Source organism: Cyprinodon tularosa, unplaced genomic scaffold (genome assembly GCF_016077235.1).
Source record: "Cyprinodon tularosa strain WSP-4 unplaced genomic scaffold, ASM1607723v1 ctg500, whole genome shotgun sequence".
In the NCBI taxonomy this organism is placed as follows: domain Eukaryota; kingdom Metazoa; phylum Chordata; class Actinopteri; order Cyprinodontiformes; family Cyprinodontidae; genus Cyprinodon; species Cyprinodon tularosa.
In genome coordinates, this window is record NW_024039231.1 from 474,665 (window position 1) to 486,021 (window position 11,357).

Genomic DNA, 11,357 nt, shown 5'->3' on the forward strand with positions numbered 1-11,357 from the left:
AGAGTGTACAGAAAATGGAAGGATAAATGGATTTCTACCAAAGGTTCAGAATGCGTTTTTGAACCAGATGCTTCAAAGCGCCCTGTCCATAATTCTTCAACACACTGTAAGCTCCCTCTGTCAGTCAACCTATATAAATTCATTTTTGACCATTATTGCAAGTTTGACAAAATAAAACATATCAAACTTTGCACTTGTGTGGCCTACTGAATTGTTTTGATTTTCTAGTGCGTATGCGGACACTAAATATGCCAAGGGCTGAAGCCCTAGAAAGACATCTCCCTTTGCTTAATAAAAGACTCCAGTCATTTTGTTTGGTGATATGCTCACATCTTATGAACAAATACATTATGTAAATTTTAAATGCATTATTTTTGCAAACACATTTATAAAGGAATAAAGTAAAAGATTAAATAGCCTTTTTTTAAAGTAGCGTACTTAAGATATGTTTCTGTTGAATATTTACGAATCTCAGATTTCCGACATGTGTCCCCCAGTGATGGGACTAACGGCGTTGAAACTAACGCCGTTACTAACGCCGTTACCTTGTTTTAGTAACGAGTAATCTAACTAATTACTTTGACTGTAACTATAACGCAGTTACCATTGCAGGCACCCCGTTACTGCGCGTTACTCAGGTCGCACAATGAACCTTTTTTCATGATAGGACTCGTGCGCAGCTGCGTGAAGCTGACACCCCACCCACGTCAAAAAACTCTGCAAATAGACTGAATGGTTAGTGCAACGTTAGTGCAGATTTGTGCAGAAAAAAATATTGTTTGTGCTACTTTTGTTTAAGAGATATTAAAGATTATTTTTTAGGTCATCCAGAGGTGCGCGCCTTGTCATGAGAGAGGGGAGGATGAGAATGGCTGATGTATGGTGAGATTCCGTCTGTCAGTTGGGTAGGTGGGTGTTTCTGCTGGTGGGTGTTAACGTACAGCACACACAGAGAGATGGAGAGTGAGGATGACTCCAGCAGCAAAACAGCGTTTTCCACATGGAAATACCGGTGTTACGTAGAGCTGCGTTTCCCCATCACATAACGGTTTCCTCTGCATCTCCACACAGCGCAGGCGGCAAGAGTCACCGCGCAAGCGGCAGGAAACGCGCATGCTCGCTAAAGGCGCGCAACAGTCGCCCTGTGCTCACGCCACAGGAGAACTATAGAGAGCGTGAACGATCAAATGAACCTGACAACAGCCAGAAATGATGCCTATATGGAGAAAGGGAGAAATCTGGATGGATGGATGGATGGATGGATGGATGGATGGATGGATGGATGGATGGATGCTCTGCCTTCTCAACCTACTGTATTTTTTATTTTAAACATTATTTGATGGCCTTTGTGGCAGGGATGGAGATCCATATTTTATGTCACACACAGAGTATACATCTAGATAGATAGATGATAGATAGATAGATAGATAGATAGATAGATAGATAGATAGATAGATAGATAGATAGATAGATAGATAGATAGATAGATGTTGCAGTATCTATAACAACCCAAACACACAGGATTTCAGAATTAGACATCCCCAGTTATTAATTTCATATACTCACCGGATCTGAATGTCCTGTTATAAAACTTCACATAGCGTTCCCCCCTGATGTCATTTACGTTGAGTTGCAATAAATGCTAAACTGTCTGCAGGTTCTTGTCTTGTCGTCCGCTCTATTCAGCTGGCTTTGAAACACACGGCGAGAAGGTGGGGGGCCGGGTGGTGAGGGTTACGGGGCGAGAAACGCAAAAGTAACGCAATAGTTACTTTTACTAGTAACTAGTTACTTTTATTGTGGAGTAACTCAGTTAGTAACTCAGTTACTTTTTGGGAGAAGTAACTAGTAACTATAACTAATTACTTTTTCAAAGTAACGTGCCCAACACTGGTGTCCCCCCCAATTGTAAACATATTCCTACGCCCTTGATCTCATGGATTTGCATTGTGAATTGGTCTGAAAACATTCCAATTTCTTTAAAATTAGTGAAAAGCTAATTTGATCACATTCCAAATTATTCCAGATAAACTTTGGTTTCAAACACAGAATCCATCTTAAACTGTAATATGGTTTTCAACCGTTTCCCCCTTCCTCTTTGTACATAGTAGTTAGTTTAGTTTAGTTGAGTTTTACTAGTCTTAGTTGAGAGTGTTAAACTGAAATATGTTTGACTTGGAGCTGAATGATTTTTGTTAATAAAATCTTATATTTTGAACAGAAGTTGTGGTGAATTTATTCCATGTATGTGCAGAAATAACTGTTTGACCATGATTAGTGCTCGAATCACTCTTTCATTTATTGTTCTAACACACAGTTAGTAGGACTGTGTGTCATAAACAGTATATAACAGCTGAAATAATATTCAATTCAATTCAGTTTATTTATATAGCGCCAAATTCACAACACATGTCATCTCAAGGCACTTTACAGTTCAACCAGATCATACAGTCAAATTGATACAAAGTTTTCTATCTAAGGAAAACCAGTTGATTGCATTGACTCATTGACTCAAATACAATCCCCCACACTAAGCATGCTTGTAGCGACAGTGGAGAGGAAAAACTCCCTTTTAACAGGAAGAAACCTCCAGCAGAACCAGGCTCAGTGTGAGCGGCCATCTGCCGAGGCCGACTGGGGTTCAAGGAGACAGAAGCAGAGATACAAAAAGCAGCTGTAAAAGGCGGCCCCGTCCAGGAAACACACAGCCAGGCAGACGAGCTCCAAGGCAGCTCCCATGCCAGAGGACGAAGAGAGCACATCCACTCAGTCACGGTCAGAGAAACAGGACCACACTGGAAAACAGGCCGATCTCCAACATCTATAAACAAGGGTGTTGATAGAAGCAGCACAGCTGATGTTTCTTTCCAGGATGACGTCACAGCCAAACAGGAACAGACGAGGCAAAGCTACTCTGAGGAAAAGCAGAGAGCAGAAGGTTAGAGATTGAACTAACAGATTCTGCAGAGTAGGAGAACAGAGAGAGAATGAAGCAGAATGATGAAATGGGGGTCCCTATGTCCTCCAAAAGTCTAAGCCTATAGCAGCATAACTATAGAGATAGCTCAGGATAACCTGAGCCACTCTAACTATAAGCTTTATCAAAAAGGAAAGTTTTAAGCCTAGTCTTAAAAGTAGACAGGGTGTCTGCCTCACGGACTAAAACTGGTAGTTGGTTCCACAGGAGAGGAGCCTGATAACTAAAAGATCTGCCTCCCATTCTACTTTTAGAAATTCTAGGAACCACTAGTAAACCTGCAGATTGAGAGCGAAGTGCTCTGTTAGGAACATAAGGAACAATCAGATCTCTGATATAAGATGGAGCTTGGCCATTTAAGGCTTTATATGTGAGAAGGAGGATTTTAAATTCTATTCTTGATTTAACAGGAAGCCAATGAAGAGAAGCCAGGATAGGCGAGATATGATCTCTCTTTTTAATTTTCATTAGAACTCTGGCTGCAGCATTTTGGATCAGCTGAAGGCTTTTAACTACAGTTTGTGGACTTCCTGATAGTAAAGAATTACAATAGTCCAGCCTTGAAGTAACAAATGCATGGACTAGTTTCTCAGCATCACCCCTGGACAGGATATTTCTAATTTTTGCAATGTTCCTCAGATGAAAGAAGGAAATTCTAGAAACCTCTTTGATATGGGATTTAAATGACAGGTCCTGATCAAAAATAACACCAAGATTTTTTACTTTATTATCTGAAATCAGTTTAATCCCATCCAAATGAAGTGACTGGCTAATCAGTTTCTTTTTCAGAGACTCTGGTCCAAAGACTATAACTTCTGTTTTGTCTGCATTCAATAAGATATTTTACCACCCCTACAGGGGAGGGCAATAAACATCTTAAAGTATCAGAAACATAAATTCCCAGCGGGCTGGGAATAGAATTTAACTATAGAATCACAACATAAATATGGCGTCCCTGGGTGGGCCCATTAATTGTAACATTTATTTAGCGTCCCATGCGACTGGGCTCATTGAATGTAACATTTAATTGGTGTCTCAGTTTGGTGGTCATCGAATATAACAGTCATTCTGCACATATATGAGAATAAACTTAGAGCCATTATTGAAAACCGTGTGAAAGCATTAACATCAGCTCTCACCACTCAATAATGAAATCTTAAACTCACAACTTAAGAATCCAATACTAAATGTCTTAGCTTATATGAGAAGAAAATATAACCTTTGACATTCTTGGAGCATCAAAATATAGAAAATTTAACTAAATCTAATAACTCCAAAATATCTCTTCAGCTAGTGATAACCAACTTTACTTCAAAGCAAAACTCAGATGATTCAAATCAATCTGATCACTTTGGTCCAACTAAAACTAAAAGATTTAACACCCAAGTTAATCTTATCGTTCGACCAAAATTTATGCACATCTATAACTAGATGCTGCCATTTGTGGTTTCTATAACCACATCCCAAAAATGAAAACTCCCAAGTTATGCTATTTCAAAGTCACCTCCAGTCCAAAATAGGTTAGATGCCTCGGAATTTAACCTAAATCCCTTAGTCTATTAGTCTGATAAGACTCCTAAACACTTATTTTATATTGTGTAGAACAAGATTTGTTGCCAGATTTAACGTAAGTTAATCTGTGGTCCTACCCAACCGAAAGGGGGTGGATTCAAATTAAATTGCTTAAAATCCCTTAAAGAAAGGTGAATCATAAGCTAATTTGCTAGTAAATCCTTAAAAAGGTAAGCTTTGCGCCAAACTGCTTATAAATCCTCAGAGACAGGTAAAGCATGTGCTAAAATAGCTAATAAATCCTAAAACAAGGTGTAGCATTTTTTTTAACACTGAAAGAAAAGTGTTTCTTTGATATCACAGAAAAGGGTGAAGCATAAGCAAAATTGCTTGTAAGTCCTTAAAAGGTAAGCTTTGCGCCAAACTGCTTATAAATCCTCAGAGACAGGTAAAGCATGCGCTAAAATAGCTGGTAAATCCTAAACAAGGTGTAGCATTTTTAACACTGAAAGAAAAGTGTTTCTTTGATTTCACAGGTTTAAAGATAACCAGTGACCCGTTTCTACACACATAAAAATAAGTCCTTACAATATGTATATGTAAATATACAAATATAGTGGGTACTGACTGGATTGTGTTCTTTTTAAATTTCTTCATAACTTGTGTTTTTGTGCCATCAGCTGAAAATGGATCCAAGCATCCTCAATTCTGGGCACACGATTGACTCCATAGGCATAGAGAAACTGAAACAAATTGTTGTTAAGCTTATCCACTTATCCCCAGTAAAGCAGGATAACCTAAACAATTTTAACCTCAGCCTATGTGAAGAAAAGATTCAAGAATTAATTAACTTAATTCAAAACCCAAATGGAAACTTTCTGATAACAGATGTACTCTGTGAGCTCACGCTTCTTTATCAGCTTAAATCCCAAATAAAAGCTAAACAGTACTCTGAGTTAGAAGCCAAATATCAGATGATCTGCCACAGAGTAAGTGCTGCAAACATTTTATTGTCAGGAGCTGACAAGATCAAAGACCCATGTGGCCAGACTGACCATGCCTCAGAACAAACGGTGACCCCCCTCCTGGAGGAGCTATGCAATAAACAAAGCAAGCAGACTTTGAATCAGCAGGAGGTCACCCCAGTCAAAAGGAGAACAGTTCCTGAAGCAGATACAAAGTCTCTAAACTCTGAGTTAACACTAAATAGATCTGAAGATGTTCAAAATCAAAGTAGTGTCGCAGACAGAGAGAAACAAGTAGATCACTTGGTAAACTCAAGCGGTTTAAAATTTTGCAAAGGACAGCCATGCAAACCAATCTCTGTCTCACACTCCGTTGACCGAGCATCAAGTGCCAAAGTTCACACCTTGAAAAACTCTGAGGAGAACCCATCTCCCTTGTGTCATCAAAGGTTAGCTCAAAACCCCCCACCACTTAATGAGCAGAACCAGCTTCCTGACGGGCCAGGTCCACCGAGCGACCATAGAATTCAACAAATTGAATCCTTGGCCAAAGACATTGATATTTTTGACCCAGAAAATCAACACTCCAACATAGCTGATTATCTGCAAGAAGTTGAGCACTGTCTAAAAGACTTGCCATTTCCTTCTTCTCGTGAGAAATTGAAGCTGATTTGGAAAACAACAGCTAGAAGCGTCCATGTTTTCATAAAATCTCTTCCTTCAAAAATCAGAGAAAGTTATTCAGCTCTTTGTCAAACCTTAAGAGAAGAATATTCTGGTTACAGAGATCCGGCATTAGCAACGCTTGAGGCATCTTTAGTTCTCCAAGGAGAACATGAAACACCCAGAGAATATTACTTTCGCTTGAGACAGGTTTATTTTGAGGGCTGCAGTTCTCCAGATATTGACGAAGAAGATCACACCTTTAAAGCATTGTTCATCCAAAATCTACATGAAAGTGTACGATATGACGTAGCAATGCATTGCAGGATAGAGAACCTTTCTATGCAGGAAAATCGCAGATATGCTCAGCTTGTTTGGGAAATACGTCTCAAATCAGATAGATTTCAAAGCAAGCTTAGAGTCTTTAACCTTCAAACAAAGAACAGGACCAGAAACAGACACAGATTCAGTTCCCCAGTGGTTCACCAAGATGAAGGTCATAAGCCTTCACATCACAATGCAAAACCAAAGGTTTACACTGGTAAAGGGGGGTATCAACAAGCTACAGAAACAACAACAAAAGAAAACTTAGAACAGATCTGCAAAACAGTTCTTACAGAGCTACTGGCTTCGCTGACCAATCACAAGGTACTACAATTCCAAGCTAATGGTAAAACTTATCATATCCAAGAATATGATAGTTCCTGATCATTTCTAACATACTTTAACCTGTTTTATCCTTTCTTCCTTTTGTTTCACAACTTGAGAAATGATGAAGGTTGAACAACAGCATCATGAGGGTGTTAGGAAATTTTGTTTGGAATGTATATATTTTTGTATCAGGGTCAGACTTTCCTGCCAGACCTGCTTCAACCAAACGCAAAACCTATGGAGAAAATGAACTGTTTTATGATAAGGTAGGGTCAGCCTCTGCCAGACCTGCAGCAAATCATCCAGGGACAAACACTGGAGAAGATATGAACCCTAAATGAACTTTCTTCCTGCCAACAGGAACCTGACTCATCACCGCTCCAGATCTCATGGCTTTATGGACCTATTTGTGATCTGAAAACAAAGAACTGCATCTTTTATTTCCAGATCAAAGGGGGGATATGTTGTGCCATATGCCATGATCATACTTTTTGGACATTGGGAAGCAGTGTCCATATTTCATCCTGATAGGATGACCAGAGAAGAAAACGCAGCTTTGATGAATAACAGCTTGGGGACTTCAGCAGCCCTCCTTTTTCAGCCAAAGCAGCCACATGGAAGTCACAGAGGTGTGACCAACCACCATCCCCCCGCTGTGAGGGCAGAACAAAACCACAGAGCACACAGGATTCTTTCCCTCTTTTGCCTCTTCACTTTTTCTCCCTCGTCTGATCCAGCCTGCTTCTGCTCCTGCGCTCAAAGCTGGGGCCCACTGTGGCCCACAGTGGAGATGCAGGCCCCAGGGAAACCAGATCCCCAGAACCATCAAGGATGAGTCAGAACTCTTCAGAACCTAACTGCTGCAAACAGAACCTTTGCAACACATTTCTCTTGAGTTTCAGAACTTACAGAGCCAAACTGGATGAAGACCATGCCCTGGTGTGAGACTGAGGGGACCCCTGCTGTGAGACTGAGACAAAGAACCCCTGACTGCAGAGCTGCAAAACTGGATGAAACTCAAGCTTTCCAAACGGACATGGAAAAAGGTTTGCAGGTCTGGCATGATTAGGGACAGGAAAAGCAATATGTCTTTTGATGATGCTAATCATATTGTGTGTTTACTGCTGAGTAAAGACAACGCTAATTGATGCTAAAGAATGGACTGCATGCTACGCTATGGTACAGGAATATATGTTGAGCTGTTGCTAAAGCTTAGACAAGCTTTATTCACTAAGGATTTAAACACTGATGTAACATTAGTGTTCATGTGTTCCTCAAATGCTCATTACATTTCCATTACCAAGTCTGACCAAGAGTCATTTAGTGGAAGCCTGATGTCTATTCGCTGCTAGCTATTTCAAAGAGGGTAAAGAATCATTTGACTAAAGGTTTTTGGTTCTTGATTAAGCAAATCATTTAATAAAACATTATTTGGCCAAATAATGTTTTATTCATCTCATGGATTTGCATTGTGAATTGGTCTGAAAACATTCCAATTTCTTTAAAATTAGTGAAAAGCTAATTTGATCACATTCCAAATTATTCCAGATAAACTTTGGTTTCAAACACAGAATCCATCTTAAACTGTAATATGGTTTTCAACCGTTTTCCCCTTCCTCTTTGTACATAGTAGTTAGTTTAGTTTAGTTGAGTTTTACTAGTCTTAGTTGAGAGTGTTAAACTGAAATATGTTTGACTTGGAGCTGAATGATTTTTGTTAATAAAATCTTATATTTTGAACAGAAGTTGTGGTGAATTTATTCCATGTATGTGCAGAAATAACTGTTTGACCATGATTAGTGCTCGAATCACTCTTTCATTTATTGTTCTAACACACAGTTAGTAGGACTGTGTGTCATAAACAGTATATAACAGCTGAAATAATATCTGATTAAATAAGATATTTTACCACCCCTACAGGGGAGGGCAATAAACATCTTAAAGTATCAAAAACATAAATTCCCAGCGGGCTGGGAATAGAATTTAACTATAGAATCACAACACTATCATTACATTTGATTTTATTTGTTCCTGCTCCCGGTGGTTGGAATCTTTATTCCACTCTGGATTCTTGTGAGTGTAGTCTTTGTTCACTTTAACTTTTTTTAAAAATAAATAAATAAACAAACAGTTTTGAAAACTTCTGTATTCATTCTTTTCCTGCTTTGTGTGTCAACTTTCACGGTTGCTAAGCAACAGAGCATACTCGGTAAAACCCGCTGAAGGGTGGACCTGTTCAAATTTACAGCCAAAGCTCTTCCGGCCTCCTTATTTTCAAGGACTTCAAAGGATCCAGTCTAGGTAGACCGCGTCCTTGGAGGATGCAGCCCAGGATTTCGAACAGAGCCTCTGATTAAGAACAGGGCTGCCCGCACTGACGCGGCTCAAGGATTACGTCACATGCAGCGTCTAAAAAATCTGGACATTTCCTCACTTTCTAAAAAAAACCCGGGACGCCCGGGACAGGACGTGAAATACGGATATGTCCCGGGAAATACGGACGTTTGGTCACCCTATCTAAGCCAGCTATTGCACTCTTGAATGATGCCTTCCATCTCCAGTAATTTATGGGCTGATCATCAAAGGAACTGAGCCCTGAGGATACCATGTAGCTGCGGGCTAAAAATTTAGCAAGATCTCTGGTGAGATTGAAAGACTGGTAATCTGTACGGTCAGGCACTCTGAGGCTAGAACGCCACGGAGCAGGTACAGGTGGAGGACCATTGCTTGAATGAGGTAGTGGACTATTACCTCTCGGGGCGCTTAGAAGAGGAGGTGGGCCATAATCAGTAGCTGTGTGATTTATTGGTGCTTGTAGATCTGTAGCAGCACAGAGATTTGACATGCTATCTGCATCTGCACTCCTCATCTGATATGGTGTGGCACCTGTATTAGCACTCCTTTGTTCTAGCACATATTTGGAGACAAGTTGCTTTGCAGTTTCTTCTAGATCTGAACTAGAAGCATAACTCCTTATCTCATAGCCCATTTCCATTAATCCAGCTTCTTGTGTTTGCATTTCAGTTCTTGCAGTTTCTAGCTCTTCGTCTGCTCTGAGCGAATCAAGTGCAGCTTGCAGACGTGCTTGCTCCAGTTTAATTTCTGCCTCCTTTTCATGAATGTTGCTCTAGTTTGAGCTGCTTCAGCTTTCATCTTAGCTTGCAAAAACACAATGCTAGATCTGGAGCTAACTGAAGCTTGGACACCATGAGATGCTAATGATTGTGTCTAAAATCTCGCTGATGGTCTGCGCTCCATCATTTAAAGAGTGCTTAAAAGACAGCTCAGTAGATGTAAGCCACTTGTGAGTTTGGTTGCCACTTAGCTTTTAAACAGTGCTGCTCCGTGCTTGCTGTGATGCTGTCTTTTCACAGGTTCAGAGTCTGACTGGGACCGGAAGCATGACCAGGTGGTCACGCACAGGAGCAGACAGGATCAGGTGCAGACAGGCAGGCTCAGTGGCAGAGGGTAGCAGAGACAGGACGTGGAACCAGAACTTGATGCAGGACTTTAAACTGGTCTCCTCCCCGGAGCCAGGCTTACTGAGATAAAAACTGAACCTCCCCACATATAGAGCCAAAAACCCAGAGGACTCCGCGGGGGAGGAACAGTGGACGATCAGGAGACGAGACAAACACAAAACTCTCTTTCCACTGGCCGCCAGGATCCAGGACAAGAACCAAGGCAAAACTGAACAGACAGACTCACAGAAAACAAATAATGATTTGGCACTGAATTCTCAGGCTGAACTGAATATAACCCAAAGGAAACAGGTGAGAGGAATAAATGAAAATTGAGGGAAAATGACAGGTGAGAGACAGTATAAGTGAGTAGTAACCATTCAGACCACTTCATACCTATTGGTGGCAGTAATGCACCATTTCGTTGCATGCCATCAGCCAATAAAGTACCATAAAGAACAAGACCAGTCTAATCGGCAGATTTGGAGCAGGTGTGAAAAGAGGAGTTTAGAGAAAAGGAGACTGACACAAGAGGGCAACAGAGGGCAAACAAGAAATACCTAAGAACTCATATACTTAAAAAAAAAAGCTAAAAAAAAAGCTAGAATAACACAAAATGGAAATAAAACCAATGAAAACTTAAACAGAACCAAAACCATGACATCAAGGATGTGGCAGGTTGGCGAGAAGCTCTGCATCTGCAATAAAGTCAAAGAAGTATCCTTTAAATTCGCCATGATATATAGCCTACAGATATAACTTTTAACTTAAACGATTTGAATTAAACATTTAACTAAACTGTGACTTTTGCCAACTATAACCAGAACATCATTTACCTGTTTTACCTTTCAACAAAGAGCCTGTCAAAAGGTTTTGGATTATCTGTTGCTGATTTATTTATGACTCAAAAATCGAAAAAAAATGCAGCTTTGAAGAGGTTTTGAAGCAGAAGTCCGGTGACATTCAGAATTCAATCTACTGAAAGTACTTTAAATATGACATTTTTACATACTGTTCAATAAGTGATAAGTGTTTTTAATTAAGAGTGATTTTCATTTGAATGGGCTTTAATGGAGGCATCCATGTTTGTCACGTCACGGTACATATTACGTGTTTTTTTTTGTTTTG